At 40.0% G+C, this 18,679-nt stretch overlaps 1 pseudogene; it reads right to left on the minus strand.

Moving 5' to 3' along the window:
* Window positions 1–744: 744 nt before the first annotated feature.
* LOC111543587 lies at window positions 745–1,156 on the minus strand (annotated as a pseudogene).
* Between the last annotated feature and the right edge of the window lie 17,523 nt (window positions 1,157–18,679).

An 18,679-nucleotide genomic window follows, 5' to 3' on the forward strand; every position in this document is an offset into this window, starting at 1 on the left:
TCATTGTCTGGGGTAAATATCCAAGGTTCATTGCCTCATACCAAGGGAATTGAGGATGTGGACACACAAGAAGTGGGTTTAGGAGTGGAGGTTTAATAGGCAAAAGAAAGAGAAAGGAAAATAGCTGTCTCTCCTGAGAGAGAGGGTTGCCAGACTGGAACTTCTGGTTTTGTGGTGAAGTGCGCAGGGTTTTATAGGCTGGCTTGAGGAGGCAGTGTCTGATTTACATAGGACCCAAAGATTGGTTGGACCAGATGTGACATTTACTTAGTGCTGGAAGAAGCTGGCCACCCTGCCCTAATCTTCTTATTATGCAAATGTGTTTTCTACTTGACCTGTGCCATGTTGTTTGCTCCTTACTGTACACGTGGTTACAAAGGAAAAGGGAAGATGGAGCCACCATGTTGAACATGCCTAGCCCCCAGGTAGCCTTGTCCTATTGGCACGGCTGCCAGTATTCACCTGTGCAAGCTTCCAGCTTGCTTATCTATGTCTGCAGCTCGATTTTACAGGCTGCTCTTTGTTAGAAAAGAAATTATTTGGGGGCTCCTTTTCATTAAAAGGGAAACCTTACCGAGGACTTCCTTACCCTAGTGCCTAAATAATTTCTTTTTAACTCCTATATCAATTTGTTTGAAGAACAGACAACGCTTTGAATGGCCCAGCCTACAGCCCAGAATTTCAAGGGAAGACCTGTCTGCTAGCCTCTCTTGGATGATGTCTTCCATAAAACCGCCTAGGCACTTACATAGCATATTTTTCTGTCCACTGTCTTGCTAGTCTGTTGTACTTCTCTCTGTCGGCCTTGTAGGTGTGGGCTATCTCTAGAACTAGAGGGTCATTGAGGTTGGGGATGCAGGGCAGTGAGCAGATGGACAAGAGAAATTTTGACACAGTCAATGCTAGAGACCACTGAGACCATAGGATGTCGAAGCAGATGCTGCCATTGCTATTGATACTGGGGTGATAAATTTTGATTGTGAAAGCAACCTTTGGGGGCTTGAACAGGTAATCCATAGGAAAGTGGATGGTCAGGAAGAAAACACCTCCTTGGCAAGGACTGTCATTAATTATCAGCCAGAGGCCCCGTGGAGCACTGGGCAGGAGGATCCCTCTGCAAGTTGGTTAATTCATTCTGGATTCACTTTAGTGCCATCCTACCCCACTGCTGGGGGTTGGGGCAGCCCAGCCACACTGCGCTTTCTATATATATGTTTTTTGAAATTGATGCTTCACTGTTACCTTGCCTTGTATGTTAGTGCCCATCTAATTCAGTTGCTTTTGTAATTTATTCCACAGTGATGCCTGGAGACCCGAGTATGTTTTATCTTTAAAATCTAATAATTTTACTAGGATATTGTCTTGAAGTTGATCATCCTGGTTTAATTTTTGCTGCCACTTGATGGGACCTTTCAATGTGCCTCATCATGTAAGTAATCTGTCATTTTCATTTTTATAAATCAAGTCTCCTAGATCGTTTGCCTGAAAGCCTGATTCCTCTTTAGAGAACAGAAAACAAAAAGCAAAAAACAAAAACAAGAAATTGTATATCGCATTACAATATTTATTCAACAAATACAGAGATTCCCAAAATAGTTAAAGTAGAAAACAACTCTGGTGTTATAGAAGCAGTAGATTCATATGCCCACTGTGCGGTAATAGACCAATATGCTGAGAGAGCAGTTTGCAACAAAGAATTTAATGATCACAGGGCAGCCAAGGGGAGAGATACAAGTAGACTCTCAAATCCATCTCCTCAAGAACTTCTGCCTTAGGGCTTTTAAGGGGATTGTGGAGGGTGAGGGGTTGGAATATTAAGGTTGTTGATTGGTCAGGGGAAGGGGGATGAAATCATTAGGATGTGGAAACTGCATTCTGAGTCAGTTCCTCAGTGGGGTCCTTCAGACCAGCTGACATCAGTAGTTTCACTGGTACACAGGATCTGAAAGAATATCTCTAACGGAAAACTTAACATTTCATAATGTTCAGGTTGTTATCTATAGAACAGTTCAGGAGAACTATAATCTAGGGCTTGCCTGATTCTAGCACTACGAGCACCAAAGAACTGTGAGGAAGCAGGTCCAAGAGCAGGCTGCCCTCCAGAGTAATGCAAATGTGCAGCAAGCTTATTTATTTTTGTTTCTCCACTTCCCTTCTTCCCTGATTAATTTTATAAAGTTTATAGGGACAGTTTCAATGGCCTCAACACAGTATTGCCAAGTAAGGATTTGAACCTGAGAGGTGGAAGTTGAAGTGAGTTGAGACCAAGCCACTGTTGCACTGCTCCATCTCAAAAGAAAAAAAAAAAAAAAAAAAAAGTCAGGTCAACACCTGTTGACACACATTGCTAGGAATCCCTTTGGAAAGCGAATGGGCTCACAGAACACGTGGAGGCCATGGTAGGTGACAACGTTAACTAATTCTGTTCATGGTGTCCAGGGTACAGGCCTGAGGGTCCACTTGCCACCTATGCCCAAAGCCACGACTCCGCCACTCCCCTCATCTCCACACGGATTCCTCCCCACATGCCTCCCCTTTTCTTGGGCTGCTGACACCTGACACCACCAAGGTGACTGCTCCTCCCCACAGCTTCTCTCCTTCCAGGACTTCACTTCTTGACCCTTGCTCCATAGTGAGGCATGACCCAGTAGTCAGCCCAAGGTCTAGCATGCGAATCAGGGATGTGATGGTTCTTCGGGATTCCAGGGATCTGACTGGAGAATAGATGAAAGTAATAAAAGTTTTACATACCAATATTCAAAACTGTATCGAACTGCCAGAAACACTTGCCACTGTCAAAGATAAACTATGCTAAGTAGTTCCAGGTGTGCACCACTATGCCTGGTAAATTTTTGTATTTTTAGTAGAGACTGGGTTTCATCATGTTGGCCAGGCCGGTCTTGAACTCCTGACTTCAGGTGATCCACCTGCCTTGACCTCCCAAAGTGCTGGGATTACAGGAATGGCTTTTGACTCTAATTGCAAGGTCACTAGATCATTAGATCATTTCCTGAACATCTTATGCTTCAGCCATTGGCCATCACTTGGGTTACCATTGTCATCAGTCAAAAGCCTCTACAACCAAGGCCCTTAAACATGGGATAGCCTGTGTAGGGCAGAAGTATAAAGAATATAGAGAAGTGAAGAACAAAACTTGTTGCATTGGCCAGGAATTGAACCAGGGTCTCCTGGTGAGAAGTCTACCACTGGACCACCAATCCAGCTCCTATGTGTGGTCCTGGAGGAACAATTGAAATACAATACTGAAAAAGACAGAAATTGTTCCAAAAGAAGCTTTTTACAATATTGACTAAAAGCTAACAAAGACATCCAGAACCAAGGTTTTTATAGAAGACTTTTACCAGACAAAATTATAAATATTAAAATAGACAAACAGAATTTGTCTGCTCAAACTCTAATTCCACAAAAAGCTCTTTCCAACTGCATAACAGACTCCTATATAAAAATGAATCAGAAATTCATCCAGGTTCCTTGTTTCTGATCCTAAATCTTCAATTTAGGACCTCAACCTCAAACTGTTGCTTCAGTGACTCTGAGAAGGGAGCACTAACTGGTAGCATAGGTAAGTAAAATTTTAATCTAGGGAAGAAATAAGAAGCAGAATCAGAATTAGAATTAGAAGAAAGAGGAAATATGTTATACCAGAATATCAGGCAAAAAAAGAAGATGAAGAAAGAGGAAATGAAAGGCCAGAATCAAGGTAATGCTAATGGAGTTAGTTCTTTGCAGTTGTAAAAGAGTAATGATCAGTCTTGTAATCATTATAATACTATTATTTGTCTGCTTTCTAAAATATATAAAATATTTGAAGGAATATATGATATCAAAAGATTAATAATGCTTGCAGTCAATGTTTCATTGTTTGGGAGAATTCAGTTTCCTCAGTTAATACACTTTCGTGTAATAGCTGGTTTAAAGACATAGCAATGGCTGAAATATTAACATATTGATCTTTTGATGAAGTTCAAATAATAGAGATATTTCTTTCCCCAATTTTCCCTAGAAAGATTAAACTGAAGAGAAAAATCTGCTCATAAAGATGTTAAATGGAAAAAAAAAAAAAAAGAGAGAGAGAAAAATCTGGAGAGTTTGCCCCACATGTTGGGTCTGGGAGTCATTATGACTTTTTCAAAGACAGGAGTTGTATGTGACATGGAATCATGCTTCTTCTCTAGTTGAGAAGCCAAGCTAGGTCCAGATTGAATCATAAACTTGAACCCAACAAGGAAATCACCCTTCACACTGACCTGGAAGAGCTTTGGTTCTATCTGTTCTCTGCCCAACACCCAAGACACATACTAGCTCTTGCCAACAAACCTTCACATATTGTCTATGTCAACCAGAGCTACATTTATTCCCAAATCTTTTTCTAAAATACAGACCTGTACTTTCTACTCTCAACTCCAAAATTTACAAGAGGCCTCATATGCATCTCAGAGTCACAGATGCTAAAACTCAACACACCAGTGAGTTCCCTGTCAGCATCATGTACCCCCCTCTATCTCAAAACTCAGTGATCAGCCCCAAGCCAGCATCTCCCAAAGAGTAGTGTACTGTCCTGGGTGTTTCAACAGATCACTAAAACCTGCTTCTACCCCTGCCTAGACACTTACCCTCGCTGCTATGCATCCTGCTGCTCAAATCAGATGTTGACATCTTCTTTAAACACTCCCAGTCTCCCAACACAACAATTTATTTCCAAAGAATAGCAGTATTTAAATTTATTGGACTCTCTACAGACTCATTCCCACTTTGCTACTACGCTGGTCCATCCATCACCTCCATTAACATAAGCAGATCAAAAACTGGCCTCTCTACAGCCAGTCTTGTCTATTCCGACCCATTTGCCACACTGTATCCAGAGTCACCTTTCTACAGTGTAAATCTGGACATAACTGTAGCCTTAAATCATATCTACCAACATAGTAGCCAAGCAACAGCAATCCCCTTTCCTTTGGTCATTAGAGTCCTAGAGACCAAGGGGATGTTAGGAAAAGAATTCCCATGGATCAGCTCTCAGAGGCAGTGGATTCTGGACTTGTGCTGGCTTTGATGTATGTACATTGGAAAAGCTCAAGTACCTGGCAATGCTTGGAGATTAGGAAGTAAGGATGAAAATAAATCACTGCACTAAATAACATGACAGTAATCACTTATGCAAAACTTTTAAAGATAAGTAATATTTAAAGATTTATTAGTTTATCATAGCTTTATAGTTGGAGAGTAAAGAAGAAAATACCAAAGCTCTTTGTCTAAACAGACAAATAATAGTATTATAATGATTACAAGACTGATCATTACTCTTTTACAACTGCAAAGAACTAACTCCATTAGCATTTAGACAAATGCAGAGAGATTAACATATATTGTTACCTATGATAACCAGTCAGCACAAGAAGTATTTAGAAAGGAATGGCTATATTCTCTAAGAGGTATATTCTGATGTCATGCTTTTTTGCCTTAGGGTAGCCACCTTTTTGTTAATGTTTTCAATCAAGCTCCTTTTCTCACCTTTCATTTCCAACATTTCTCTCACTTTCTGGTTTAGATACAACTCCTAAATACAGCATATAGTTAATTTTAAAATCCAGTCTAGCAATAATTCAGGATTTTTTTTACTGGATAATTTGGTCCACTTACATTTAATGTAATTGTTGATATATATTAATTTTACATCTACCATCTTTATCTTTTTCTATTTATTCTCCTTATTCTGTTTCTATTTCTTTTCTTGTCTGTTTTGGATTGGTTATTTTTAACTATTATAACAGTATATCTTTTTACTTTTTTATATACTTTGCTTCACTTTTTTCCTTATATATTTTTAATTGTATTTAAGTTGCTTCTATTCTTTTGCAGTTACTTTAAAAATTACAATCTTAATCCTTATTTTTTTTTTTTTTTGAGACAGAGCTTCACTCTGTCTCCAAGCTGGAGTGCAGTACCTCCATCTTGGCTCACAGCAACCTCTGCCTCTTGGGTTCAAGCGATTCTCCTGCCTCAGCCTACAGAGTAGCTGGGACTACAGGCATAGCTAATTTTTGTATTTTTTTAGTAGAGATGGGGTTTCACTGTGTTGGCCAGGATGGTCTCCATCTCTTGACCTCATGATCCACCCACCTCGGCCTCCCAAAGTGCTGGGATTACAGTTGTGAGCCACCATGTCCAGCTAATCCTTAATTTATTAAACATAGTAATAGTTGATACCCTTATCCTCATCCCGGACAATATATGGATGTTGGAATACTTTTATTTCGTTTAATCTCACTCTATATATATGCTGTTCTCATTTATTAGGTCTAAGTATTAATATTTTTAAACCCCAGAAGACTAGACATATTTTATGTAGTTAATGTTAATTTAGATTTACAACATATGTGCTGCTATCTTGCTCTTTATTTCTGCCATGTCTCTGAATTTCCATATGTAATCATGGTCCTTCTACTTGAGAAACATCCTTTAGAATTTCCTTTTGTGTTGGTCTGCTTGTGAAAAACTGTTTCAGCTATTTTTCTTTGAACGTGTCTTTGTTTTGCTTTAATTATTAGAGATTATTTTTACTAAGTATGTAATTCAGGAGGCAGTTATTTTCTTTCAGCATATTAAAGATATTTGCATTTGATTATTGCTTTTCAGAAGGCAGGCAATTATCTAGCTGCTGCTTATTTGAACATAATCTTCCTTTCTTTCCTGTTTTTTGTCTTTACTATTTTTGTCTTTGTTTTTTTTTTATTGTCTGCAGTTTTACCATTCTGTCTTTAGGTACGGAGTTCCCTTTATTTATCTTGTTTGATTGTTAGACCTTCTAGAATCTGTTGACTTTTGAGTTTCACTTTGTCTGGAAAACTCTCAAATATTACCTATTCAGTTATTGCCTCTATTTTCTCTCTCTTCTACTTTTGAGCCTCTAACTAAAAATAAAATACCTTCTCACTCTATTTGTTATATTTTTGTGTTTGTGTATTAAATATTATTTTTTCTCCTTGTTATATATTCTGAATTTTTTTCTTCTTCCCCATCTCCCACTTTACTAGTTCTCTTTTCACCCATGACTGCTCTCCTGTTAAACTCTTCCATTGAGCTCTTAATGTTTTTTTTTTCTGAATTTCATTTGTCTCTCTCTAAATCTATTCTGTCATTTTTTTTTTTGTTTCCAATTGGTGTGTAAATTGTTAACAAAACCCTTTTCTACTTCTGCATGATAATTTGACCTTTAATTAACTTTCTAGCTCTGACCACCTAGAGCCTTCTAATGACAAAATGTCAACTATTTTACTAAGCAAACACTGCATATCATAAAAAAGACTCCTAAATGATGGACTACGCTTGGACTGGGAAAACTAAGTATCTGGAAGAAGCCAGGCTTCGAGCTTCTCTGAATGCAGTGACTCCTATAACTTGCATACACCTGGCATGGGCATTGGAAACTGCTCCATTAAATTATTACAAGAGATAATGGCTCCAGGATGGTGCCACATGCACCTTGGCTGTGCCCAAGTAGAGAGTGAGGGGTGGAGAGCCAAGAGACTATCTCCTAGTTACTGTGTGGACTGCTGCTGCAGAGACTGCTCCTATAGAAATATCATGCCTGATGCAGTCCTGCTAGCAAGCTATAGTTCTTATCCTATGTCTTTCTGATTAGACTGGTGCCAAGTATGGCCTCTGAGATTCTTGTGAGCCTGAATGTTAAGCTGAAGCTAAGAAAACATCCGAGTGGGCAGAATTCTTCCAAATTTTTGTTTCATGAATAATGCAGGCATCATTGTTTTGCAGTCTTTCTAATATATCTAATATTTGGGGGCTTGATTTCAACTGCCTGATGTGTCTGCTGGTTTTCACACCTGGTTTAGTTTCTTTGTGTTCATTATTATTTTTGAGTATGTGCCACATCTTGTATTTGGAAAAATATTTTTGGAATAATTTGAAATCTACGACAAAAGCTTTCTTGCCCAGCACCTGGGGGCACTTCCAGCCCAGAACCACCTTTAATCAAGTAAAAGATGTGAAAGATGCTCTGAACTTAAACTGCGTAACATAAGGGATGTTTCTTTTGTAGCTCATTTTCATCCCAAGATTATAGAAATTTAAGATCCTATCTCACTGTAGGATTATTCTCCTGGTAAACTCCCCAACTTGGGAAGACTCTGGTCTGTCCCATTAGTCACAGAAGGCTGTCAAAACCTAATATGCAGGTCAAGAAATGCCCTTAGCTAAAAAATTATTTATCTGCTTGCTTATGGCTCTGGGTTCCAGTTTTTCCTTTACTTCAGGCCTCATAATTCTTCAGTGTTAATCATCATCTTGATGCTTTTAGGAATATTTGTTTTCTATATTTTATCTAAATAGCTCAGTTACTGTTACCAGAAATGTGTTATCAACTTTTTTTTTTTTTTTTTTTTTTTGAGATGGAGTCTCGCTCTGTCACCCAGGCTGGAGTGCAGTGGCACAATCTCGGCTCACTGCAAGCTCTTCCTCCCAGGTTCACGCCATTCTCCTGCCTCAGCCTCCCAAGTACCTGGGACTACAGGCGCCCGCCACCACGCCCGGCTAATTTTTTGTATTTTTAGTGGAGACGGGGTTTCACCGTCTTAGCGAGGATGATCTCCATCTCCTGACCTCATGATCCGCCCGCCTCGGCCTCCCAAAGTGCTGGGATCATAGGCGTGAGCCACCGCGCCCGGCCGATCAACTTTTAAAATATACTAAATGCTTAAAAAAAAATAAAGTCATATTTTACTGCTATGGCTCTGACTGAAACTAAGTTGATGAGGCCATGAGCTGGAGCACAAATCAGTCTCCCCACTGTGAAACTGTCAGGTCACTACAAATACGTATTTTATTAGCAATGCAGAATTTTTCTTTTCCCTCTTAAGTCATCCAGTGACCAATTGGTTCTAAGCCACAAGATCAAAAACTCCAGTCTCAAAATCTAACAACCCCCAGCTGGTAATCTCATACATGCTCAGATTTTACTTTGTAAAAGAGAATCAAGCCACATCATATAAAATTAAACATTTATTATTTTTCTTCATAGTCTAATAGAGAAATACATTTGTGTATATTGGCCAGAAATTGGGCTAAAATTTTCACAAATGGAAATCAAGAATGTTACCATAGAACTGTCAAAGCCAACTTTAACTATCTGAATCAGCTGGCATAGCCTACTTTCCTCTACAACTGACAGCACACTCTTTGGTATTCTGGTATTTTTCAGTGTCCTTGAAATTTTTAACTACCCATGAAAGAACAGGTCATACGGAATTAATAAACAAAGGGCTTCAGTTTCCATCAAGAACCTTCAAGTGAAAGGAATATGGATTTAAATAAAAGAATCTGAGTGAGCACAGGAAAGTGACTCTGCTGCCAAAGTGACTCAAACTCAAAAGGACAGGATGAGACTTACTCAGGACTTTAAGGAAGTGTAGAGAAATTCTCCACCACTTTTTATCCTAGAGATGTCTTTGTGGTTGTGACTCTACAGTGTAATGATTTGGGGATCCTTTCCAACTGGAATGACATCTTAGACTGAGGGGACCCAAGAAGCCTGATTTCTGTTACCCCTGACCGTCATAAAGCCCATGCAACAGGTGCATGCATTATCTGATGTTGACTCTGGGAATGGTCATTGTCATTGTTTCCTATTTGAATGGTTGTCACATTTCCTTCTTCAAATGATATCCAGAAATGATGGCTTGGGACCACATTCTCAATTTTTAGGTGGCAAGTAAACTCCAGAGATATCACACAAAATAAAATACTTGAACATTGAAAAGAAACAGTCAAGTCTATGACTTACAAGCTTGTAAAGATCCCTCAGATGAGTTATGTACATGGGTTGAGAATCAGAAAAGGAAGGATGCTCTCTCAGGAGATAGAAAACCAGATAAAAGGAGCAACTGAAATTATTTGACACATCCCCTCATCATCTATGTAGAAGGGAAATTCTTACTTTATCTAACCAGTAGATAACAGACAGCCTCTTTCATTTTGGAGCTACCAGAAAGAAAAATAAACTGTGGTTTAGTTCAGTTCCCTCTTCCCTATTCTTGAAATTTTGAAAACATTTTACTTTTTTCTTTTAGTGTTTCAGTGTGGATAATTTCATTTGATCTATTTTCAAGTTCATGTTTTAGGCCAAAGTTTGTCAAATATTGGCAATTCCATATGATTCAACTTAATATATTAACCTAATGTGCAAAATTCAAATTTGTTTCTATACTACTAAGTAATGTCCCCCTGAAATGCTTTGCCAGTTTACTCCTATTGACAATGTATGAAAATATCCATTTTATTTCATTCTTTACAAGGTGCTATTATCAATAATTTATACTTTTCCCAATTTGGGAAGTGAAAAAGACTTTTAATTGTCTTGACTTGCATCTCCCTTATCACTGGTTAGTTTAAATTTCTATTCTCTGTTCATTTTTCTGTTTATTTTCTTTTGTAGTACCTACTACTTCTTGATATCTTTATTTAAGCTTTATATATTTACTTTTTACCTGTTAATTGTTGTAATCACCCACTAACGAGTTAATACTGGCTGGGCACAGTAGCTCACGCCTATAATCCCAGCACTTTGGAAGGCCCAGGTGAATGGATCACTTGAGGCCAGGAGTTTGAGACCAGCCTGGCCAACATGGTGAAACCCCATCCCTACTAGAAATAAAAAACTCAGCTGGGCATGGTAATGCACACCTGTGATCCCAGCTATGGAGGAGACTGAGACACAATAATCGCTTAACCCGGGAGGCAGAGGTTGCAATAAGCCAAGATCGCACCACTGCACTCCAACCTGGGCGAGGAAAAAGAAAAAGAGTCAGTTCCATCAGAGCATGGATTAAATCTCATTCACCACTGTATCTCTAGTGCCTAGAATATTTTATGTACTCAATATATAATAGTTAAATGGATGAATGAAAGTTAGACTGTAGGGGTGTCCATGAAAGTAGATATTAGCTAAGGTCCCAGAGATTGACTCCTCTTTTCCTGGTTCTCACACTTCAAGCTCTGTTAAGCCTGGAGAAGGGTGTTTCGTCTTTAAAAAGATACAGCTCCAGATTACCCCTTTGGACCAGTTCCTGTTGTTAGGTCTCAGACTTCCTCTATTCATGAATGGTGGATAGATATGATTTCCTGTGAAGTTTCTTTACATTATGATCATAATGAGTGTCGATTTGTAGTTCCTGATAACCTCACGTAATGACTGTTCAATTAATAACTTTTTGCCATAATGGCTATTAAAAAGTTATGTCACTATTTGGACAACTCCTTTTTTTATTGTAATGATTTGTCACCCCAAAATAAATAAACATGCTATAAGAAATTATATTTTGACATCATAGTTTCAAGCAGACATTATACAGAAGGATGTGTATGAATGAGTGTGTAGGGAAGTGGCCAAAGAGGCGCCCATCCTCTGTAATCTGCTTTTTGATGCTAAGGTGAGGACTCTGCAAACCACATCTTTTTTGGCTTGCTGGATTTATTGGTTTCTGTCAATAAGGGGTGTTAAAAGGAGACTGAAAGGCTGGAGGAGGGATATAGGTCTTGCTGCTTCCTATTTTGTGTCTTGTTTCTATTAGCATCATCCCAGCCATAATTTTTTACTCTGAGAGTGGTTGTTGTTTCCAGTTTCATTTCTTTTCTTTTTTTACAATCTCAGAGCCAGTCTCGTGGCCCCCTTTCAAAGGCATGAGCATCAATCACCCAGTGGACACCTTTTATTCAGAGGTCTGAGTCCCCGCTACACTAGGTACTTCCTCTGAGTTCTAGGGGCACCAGCAACCTCCTTCTCAGAAGCCAGTCTCCCAGTTATGTGTGATCCTTCATCCAACTTACTGAGTTCTAACATCCCAACCCTTTTACCTTTGTTTCTACAACCCTAGGGTTGATCACTGCTTTGCTTTCTACACTTACTATCTCTGTGTTATATCAGCTCCCCATTTTGGCTTCTTAGACCTCCAATACCTGTTTCATTCCTTGTATTAAATTCCCTCTGGTATACTGTTAATTTAATTTAATTTTATTTATTTTAATTTTTTTGAGACAGGGTCTTGTTCTGTCACCCAGACTCAAGTGCAGTGGTGCAATCATAGCTCACTGAAGCCTTAAACTCCTGGGCTCAAGTAAGTGTGCCACCATGCCCAGCTAATGTTTATTTTTTTTAGACACAGTGTCTCACTGTTTTTCCCAGGCTAATCTTAAATTACTAGATTCAAGTGATCCTCCCATTTTGGCATCTCAAAGTGTTGAGATTACAGGCATGAGCCACCATGCCCAGGCCATTTTCCTTTTAGACCATGAATGACACACAGTACTAATCACCAATGACCATTTGTAGTCAGAGAATATTGTGTGAAACAACTTCGAATTGCATGACTGTATTAGTCTGTTCTCACACTGCTAATAAAGACATACCTGAGACTAGGTAATTTATAAAGAAAAGAGACTTAATTAACTCACAGTTCAGCGTGGCTGGGGAGCCCTCAGGAAACTTACAATAGTGACAGAAGGAGATGCAAACACATCCCTCTTCACATGGCAGCAGCAAGGAGAAGTAGAGAGCAAAAGCGGGGAAAAGCCCCTTATAAAACCGTCAGATCTCATGAGAACTCACTATCATGAGAACAGCATGGGGGAACCACCCCCAAGATTCAATTACCTCCCACTGAGTCCTTCCCATTATGTAGGGTTTATGGGAACTACAATTCAAAGCATGATTTGGGTGGGGACACAGCAAAACCATATCATTCTGCCCCAGCCCCTCCCAAATCTCATGTCCTCACATTTCAAAACACAGTCATATCTTCCCAACAGTCCCCCCAAGTTTTAACTCATTCCATCATTAACTCAAAAGTCCAAGTCCAAAATCTCATCCAAAGGCGAGTCCCTTCTGTCTATAAGCTTGTAAAATCCCAAGTTAGTCACTTCCTAGATACAATGAGGGTACAGGCATTGGGTAAATAAAGCCATTTTAAATGGGATACATTGGCAAAAATAAAGGAGTTACAGGCCCCAGGCAAGTACGAAGCGCAATAGGGCAGTAATTAAATCTTTAAGCTCCAAAATAATATCCTTTGACTCCATGTCTCAAATCCAGATCACACTGATGCAAGAGGTGGGCTCCCATGATGTTGGGCAGCTCCGCCCCTGTGACTTTGCAAGGTACAGCCCCCTTCCTAGCAGCTTTCACAGCTGGCAATGAGTGTCTGAGTCTTTTCCAGGTGCATGGTGCAAGCTGTCAGTGGTTCTACTACCTTGGGGTCTAGAGGATGGTGGCCCTCTTCTCATAGTTTTACTAGGAAGTGTCCCATGGGGACTCTGTGTGGGGGCTCCAACCCCACATATCCCTTCTGCACTGCCCTAGCAGAGGTTCTTCATGAGGGCTCTGTCCTTGCAGCACACCTCTGCCTGGACATCCAGGCATTTCCGCACATTCTCTGAAATCTAGGTGGAGGTTCCCAAACCTCAGTTCTTGTCCTCTGCACACCTGCAGGACCAACACCATGTGAAAGCTGCCAAGGCTTGGGGCTTGCACCTTCTGAAGTCATGACTCAAGCTGTACCTTGGTCCCTTGTAGCATGGTTGGAGTGGCTGGGACACAGGGCACCAAGTTCCTAGGCTGTACACAGCAGGGAAGTCTCTGACATGCCCTGAAGACCTTTTTCCCATTGTCTTGGCGATTAACATTTGGTTCCTCATTACTTATGCAAATTTCTGCAGCCAGCTTGAATGTCTCCCCAGAAAACGGGTTTTTCTTTTCTACCACATAGGCTGCAAATTTTCCAAACTTTTATGGAAAATTTGTTTTGAAATGTGAGGACATGAGATTTGGGAGGGGCTGGGGCAGAATGATATGGTTTTGCTGTGTCCCCACCCAAATCATGCTTTGAATTGTAGTTCCCATAAACCCCACATAATGGGAGGGACCCAGTGGGAAGTAATTGAATCTTGGGGGTGGTTCCCCCATGCTGTTCTCATGATAGTGAGCTCTGTCACCTCTTGAACACTTTGCTGCTTAGAAATTTCTTCTACCAGATACCCTAAATCATCTCTCTCAAGTTCAGAATTCCACAGATCTCTAGAGCAGGGATAAAATGCTGCCAGTCTCTTTGCTAAAGCATAACAAGAGATCTTTCCTCCAGTTCCCAACTAATTACCATTTCCATCTGAGACCACCTCAGCCTGGACTTTATTGTCCATATCACTATCAGCATTTTGGTCAAAGCCATTCAACAAGTCTCTAGGAAGTTCCAAAGATTCCCACATCCTCCTGTCTTTTTCTGAGCCCTCCAAACTGTTTCAACCTCTGCCTGTTACCCAGTTCCAAAGTTGCTTCGACATTTTCAGGTATGTTTACAGCAGTGCCCCACTACCCACTGCCAATTTACTTTATTAGTCCATTCTCACAGTGCTAATAAAGGCATACCTGAGACTGGGTAATTTATAAAGGAAAGAGGTTTAATTGACTCACAGTTCTGCATGGGTGGGGACACCCCAGGAAACTTACAGTCATGGTGGAATGGGAAGCAAACACATCCTTCTTCACATGGCAGCAGCAAGAAGAAGTACAGAGTGAAGTAGGGGTAAAGTCCCTTATAATATCATCAGACCTTGTGAGAACTCACTGTCATGAGAACAGCATGAAGGTAACTGGCCCCATGATTCAACTGCTTCCCAGTGGGTCCCTCCCCATGACACGTGGGGATTATGGAAGCTATAATTCAAGATGTGATTTGGGTGAGGACACAGCCAAACCAAATCAATGACATATTAAGATGAACCCAAAATACTGTTTTTCATACACTTGCCATGCAAAGTGAATGAGAGGGTTGCATCTTCTATGATTGTTCAATCTGCTGTACATGTTCACCATTTCAATGTTCTATAAAGCCTTTTGGTGTTTAACTTTTATTTGGTCAAAGCCTTAAGGTAAAGGAAATTATTAATCACATAAAATTTGATATTGAATGCTGGTCTGGCACTGAATCTTCACTGACTCTGAAAGAATAATCCCTTCCCAGTCCTCTTCCATTGACCATCACCTACAACCAAGTCTTCTCTTCCTCCTTTGATGAATACAGTAAAAATTCATATGTGAAAACTGTATTTATTTTTATTTATCATTTACATAAATTTAGTTTGTTTAATCTATATGTTTTCTATCTATTGGGTATCTTGGGTTAATTTTTCTCTTTAGAATAAGAAAAACTTTTTCTTCACTTCACATATATTCAGTTAGTTGTAAGATTTTCAAACATAAATTAAAGTCATTAAGCAAATGTTTGTGTACAAGACACACAGATCCAGAAACTGCCAGGAAAGACTCTAGTAACTTCCATACTTCTAATTTTGCATATAAGCTGTCTTCAGGATACACAAAGACTGAGGGAAGAGAAGATGCTAATCAGTTATATGTTTATTTATGTATTCATTATCAAGCATATATTATCTGAATGTCTTTGTAAGGAAATATACAAATAGAATAGGAACGTGATATATTTACTTCTCCAATTGTGGTGTAAGCATCCTCTAAAAATGCTTACACCACAATTGGGGAAGTAAATATATCATGTATATAATGAATAGACTATAAAAAAGAACACATGGGCTAGGTTTGATGGCTCATACCTGTAATCCAGAACTTTGAGAGGCCAAAGCAGACGGATCACTTGAGGTCAGGAGTTTGAGACTAGCCTGGTCAATGTGATGAAACCCCATCTCTATTAAAAATATGAAAATTAGCCCAGTGTGGTGGCACAGGCCTGTAATCACAGCTACTTGGGAGGCTGAGGCAGAGGATCCCCTGAACCTGGGAGGTGGAGGTTGCCATGAACTGAGATCACACCACTGCACTCCAGCCTGGGTGACAGAGTAAGACTCTATCTCAAAAAAAAAAAAAAAAAAAAAAAAAATACAAAGAAAGAAATGAAAAAGCAGGAACACGTGATAAGGTAGTATGAGCCCTGTACAAACAGGAACAGTAACATAGACAAGGAGTAATTAGAGTAGGCTGAAAACAAATCAAAAGGTCTTCCTGAACAAGATCCTGAAGTAATTTATGAAACTGAGTTGACTAAGGGAATAAGGAAATACATGAGTAAATAAAGCAACATTACCTAAATTCCCTTTCCATCATCTCTCTGTCATCTTCTCCCACCTTTCCTAACCAACCCACAGAGATTTAAAATCATCATTGAATTTTTATCTAAATCTGATGGAGGATGGACAGGAAGAGAATTACTGATTACTCTTTCAGTCAGGATTCATCCTAGCAGCAATTATTTGTAATTTAACAGAAATAAGTCCATTTGACTAAAGAGATAGCTTGGAAATCACTAAAATGAGAAAGGAGATGTTTTAGAGAGTATGACTTATATATGCGAATGAAAGAGAAATCACCCTTAAACTCCCTGGTTTGGGGAGGTGAAGGTCCCACAAATCTGACACACAGGAAATTGCCTTTCCACATGTGACTTTCTGAACTGAACCAACTGCCATCGATCTGCACTAGTAAGACAGTATTCCCAATCAAAGCAGGGAAAACAATGATATGATCCCAGGAAGTCCTTGCACTCCCAGACTTCTAGTCTCATCTGTTGAATTTGTCATTGTAGGGACCAAGAAAAAGCTTTCCCTTCTACTCTCTGAAAGTTTTTTGAAAATGGACTATAGTCAAATTAATAGGAGAAAAAGCCATACAAAATGTATTTAACATGTATAGCTCAGGGAAATTAAAGGAGGATGATTACCCAACAACCCAGCAAGGTCTAAATGGTTATATACCCTTCCTCACAGAGAAAGAGGAGATGAAGGGTGCAGCAGTAAGTAGTTTTCAGGGGGAATGAATGAACCTAAAGAATAGTGATCTGGGACGAAGTTCCTCTGAGCTCTGGGGTCAGTGGCCAGAAGGTGAAGAACAGAACTTTACTGTGAACAAAGGTTGTTTTATTATGCAGATAAAGCCTCTCAGATACTCTCTCTGAGCTGCACTTGGAGGAATACATGAAAAGTCTGTCAGGGCAAGGTAAGGATTCCTAGTTTCTTCCTTTGTAGTTCATCTTTTGTGGTTATTTGATAAGATTCCCAGGGAGAGAGTTTTAAGACAATTGCATTTTTATTTTATTTTATTTCATTTAATTTCATTTTTATTTTATTTTATTTTATTTTTTGAGATGGAGTCTTGCTGTGTCACCCAGGCTGGAGTGCAGTGGCATGATCTCAGCTCACTGCAACCTCCACCTCCCATGTTTAAGCAATTCTCCTGCCTCAGCCTCCTGAGTAGCTGGGAGTACAGATGCATGCCATCACAATCAGCTAATTTTTTGTATTTCTAATAGAGATGGGATTTCACCATGTTGGCTAGGCTGGTCTCGAACTCCTGGTCTCAAGTGCCTCAGCCTCCCAAAGTGCTAGGATTACAGACATTAGCCACTGTGCCCAGCAATTCTTTTGGAAAGAATCTTTCTTAGTCAGGTAAGGAAGTTCCATAGAGAGTCCCTGCTGGTGCTTCAGGAAAGTAAGAGGATGGTGGTGAGGTGTGGGTAAGGATGGGGAGAGGTCAGAGAGAGATACTTTGAGGCTGCTTCTTTAGTTCAGCATGTTAAAGTGCCATATTTTAGGATATTGTTTTCTGAGCCCCAGCAGCATCAAAGGTCATATATGGTTCCTGAAACGGCAGAGACAGCACTGAAGACTGCCATATAGGAAACAGGATGTCTCTAAAGTGAAAGAGCCAAGACTTGGATCTAGGAGTAGTAGAATGGGAAAGAATCTAGTTGTAACTTAGAAAGCACCTCAGTCCTTCCTGGGGTAGCATTTGCCATCGTTTACTTAGGCTGCTGCTAAGGGATTCGATTCAAGCCTCTGTGACTCAGCAGTGGGCACAAACATCGCTATCCCCCTTTTTCTAGGATAATGTTCAAAAGAAAACCTTGACACAAACTGTGCATTAACCCTATATTACAACATCTTCATAGAGTCAGGTGAGAAGAAGGGAGGCCAGAGGATCCAGTCTGGAATGCTAACAGTATCTTGAACAGGGTCTTTATTGTCTTTATCTACCCTAGTATTGTAAATTACAGTTGTAAGGAGAATGGTCTCCCCTTGTCCCTTTTGACTACAAGAAGCCTGTACTCACCCTCTGAAAAGTCAGAAGATGTACAACATCTGCTACTCCTACCAAATGCTAAGCCACTGTGAGGATATAATGCTTTATTTTTATTTATTTATTTACTTATTTATTTAGAAACAGAGTCTCACTCTGTCACCGGGCTGGAATGCATTGGTGCAATCATGGCTCACTATAGCCTCAAACTCCTGGGCACAAGTGGTCCTCCTGCCTCAGCCTCCCAAGTAGCTGGGATCATAGGCATGAGCCACCAGGCCCAGCAATGCTTTATTTCTTTTTGTGCATATGTGAGACAGAGTCTTGCTCTGCTGCCCAGGCTACAGTGCAGTGGCACAATCTCAGCTCACTGTAACCTCTGCCTCCCGGGTTCAAGCAATTCTCCTGCCTCAGCCTACTGAGTAGCTAGGACTACAGGCACACACCACCACGCCTGGCTAATTTTTGTATTTCTTTTAGTAGAGACGGAGTTTCACCTTATTGGCTGGTCTTGAACTTCTGACCTCCTGATCCACCCACCTCGGCCTCCCA

The sequence above is a fragment of the Piliocolobus tephrosceles genome, chromosome 1, assembly GCF_002776525.5.
Source record: "Piliocolobus tephrosceles isolate RC106 chromosome 1, ASM277652v3, whole genome shotgun sequence".
NCBI lineage: Eukaryota > Metazoa > Chordata > Mammalia > Primates > Cercopithecidae > Piliocolobus > Piliocolobus tephrosceles.